The sequence below is a fragment of the Triticum aestivum genome, chromosome 4D, assembly GCF_018294505.1.
Source record: "Triticum aestivum cultivar Chinese Spring chromosome 4D, IWGSC CS RefSeq v2.1, whole genome shotgun sequence".
NCBI lineage: Eukaryota > Viridiplantae > Streptophyta > Magnoliopsida > Poales > Poaceae > Triticum > Triticum aestivum.
Window position 1 is genome coordinate 115398821 of NC_057805.1, and position 2452 is coordinate 115401272.

Here is a 2452-nt window from a genome sequence, read left to right on the forward strand (position 1 = left end):
AAAAATTGGACAGCACTTCAACAGCACATATTCTGTTTGGGCATTTTCAAATAGGATAGCACTTATTCATTTAAATAAGTAAATAACAAGCAACAATAGGCAGTACAACAATACATAACTACATATATGAGTGCACAAATAAACTACAGCCATCTCAACATCATGTGTACACAAGATTGCAGTTGATAGTCTCAGTCACCAGTCCACAAATAAACTTAGATAGTAGTCCACAAATAAACTTGGATACTGGATAGGCAGCACAACAGGTCCAGAATAACACAAATAAGCTTAGTTCTACACTTCTACTTCAATTTCTTAGTCTTACAGTCTTACACTCTTAGTCTCTTACTAGTTACTACTTTGCTTGCAAACAGCCAAACACCAATCAACCAAAATAAGGTAGTTCTTAGCCAGCTTTTTGATTCTCTCATAAGTCACAAGTCACAACCAAAATAAGGCCGTAGGCTTCTAGCAAGCAACACACAGTACTAGGAATGAGATTGTTAAAAGGCCTAGGGTTCAAGGCTGCATCAGGTCTTCCTCATCATAATTTGTTCTATCCCCCCAACCATGTCATTATCAAACTCAAACTCAATCTCATCTTCATTGATAGGCACAGTGTCATCTTCATTAATGGAAACAAAGTCTTCCACTTCATGGAGCTCTCTCACCCTTAGACTTCTACGAGGCTCTGTTGTATTGTCAACTCTGGTAGTTCCCATCTCTTCATCATCGTAAGCATCTTCACATATCCAATCTTGGGCTGTGGAAGCATCTTCACCAAGGAGAACATCACAAGATGAGGAGTATTTCTTTCTTTTGTCTAGAAATCTTCCATTGAATTGAATATAAACTAGATCGTCCCTACGACGCACATCTAATTTATTTCTCCTCTTTGCATCAACCTAATTGCATAGTGAAGGTTAGTGATTCACATCTTGTCATAAATGAAAAAATGGATCAGTATTTGTAGGTTGAGACTTACTTGTTCAAAAACGCTCCAATTTCTTTCACACTCTTTGCAGATCATCTGGATCAATCAGCATAGCAAACTCCCATGCCATGTCATCCGAGTTTCTCTTCAGTCTGGAACTTGCAACCTCAGAAGCACTGGAAGCAGCCATCTAAAAAAAGGGCAACAACATGTATGAGAATCAGACTAATAAAAGGGCAACTTATTCTGTATATGATTGATGGTTCTTAGTCTGTACATAAAAGAAAAGGGCAACAACATAGAAGGGAAACGTATCCTGTACATGATTATGTACAACAAATCTAAAATATTGTACTACACAATTACATTGTAATTGAACATAGCGGACAAATCCATCTAATGAAGTACAGTAGTAGGCAGTAGCAAGCAAGTATTGACTAAAGAAATGACAGTAGCGAGCTTAATTTTGGAAGGGGAGGTCACAATCCCCTTTGGCCTCCACGAGCATCCGCCGGTGCTTACAAGTTACAACCAGAGTTATTGACTGAAGATATGACAGTAGCTGGCACTCATTTTTATCTTCTGAAGAAATGACAACAGCTGTAGTTTTAGAACTTAAAAGAGGAGAGCGGCGCAACAAAGAAACCATACCAGGATGTTGTCTTGCTGCTGTAGAAGGGATGGTGTGTATAGCTGCTGTCGTTCGTCGTAGTAGGAAGCAGAGGATGGAGCCGCTCCGCAGCTCTGAAGGAAGAGTGGCCGCGCCGAGCATCACCAGCCGTCGGCCATGGAGAAAATATGTGTGGCCCGGTGCTTCTTGAGGAAGAGTGGCGCAACTCCGGTGCTGGTACAGGAAGAGGGGCACAGCTCCGGTGCTGCTGTAGCAAGGTAAGGCGACGGGGAGCAGGTCCGGTCGTCGATGATTGGGAGATGCAGAGGAGGCGCGATGGCGATGCAGAGAGTTGGAGATGGTGCTGCCGCGTTGGTGGTTGAGGTCCCGTGGAAGAGGAGAGGAGGATCCAGAGGGCGCCTAGCTCGAGTGGTGGTAGCTAGGGCCGCCGCCGGCGACCAGCGTGACGGCGGCTTGTGGATCTAGCATCGCAGCGCGCTGGGAGGTTGAAACCCTAACTCAGCGAGGGGAAATCCCAAATGTGGGTTGCGGCTGTGCGGGAAGGCCACCGAAGAGGGCCTAAGGGAGCCAAAATTCAACCTTTCGGGCTTTCTAACGTTAGGGGCCCAGCCCGATTAATCGGGAATCTAGCGATTTATCGCCTGTCAGAGCGATAAATCGGTCCGAACGATAAATAACAAAGATAAGGCTTTATCTTGGCGGTCACCACACGATAAGCGATAAATCGGCCGATAAATCGCTGAGTCGGCCGATTTCTTTCAATTGGTATCAGAGCCTCGTGCTCTATTCTTGTGGCTTAACCGCCCTAGAGCGAGATGAACCCCGATGTGACTCCCCTTGTTGCAGATCCGAAGAATACGGGCGCGGCTTCCACGGAAGCCAAGTCC

The 2452-nt window shown here is 45.0% G+C and overlaps 1 long non-coding RNA gene across 1 annotated transcript; it reads right to left on the reverse strand.

Annotated features, from left to right (window-relative positions):
- Nucleotides 1-223: 223 nt before the first annotated feature.
- LOC123099763 (uncharacterized) lies at nt 224-2091 on the reverse strand. Its single transcript, XR_006448229.1, has 3 exons — nt 1586-2091; nt 986-1124; nt 224-905 (listed from the first exon to the last, which is right to left on the reverse strand). It is a non-coding gene; the product is annotated as an uncharacterized lncRNA (long non-coding RNA).
- Between the last annotated feature and the right edge of the window lie 361 nt (nt 2092-2452).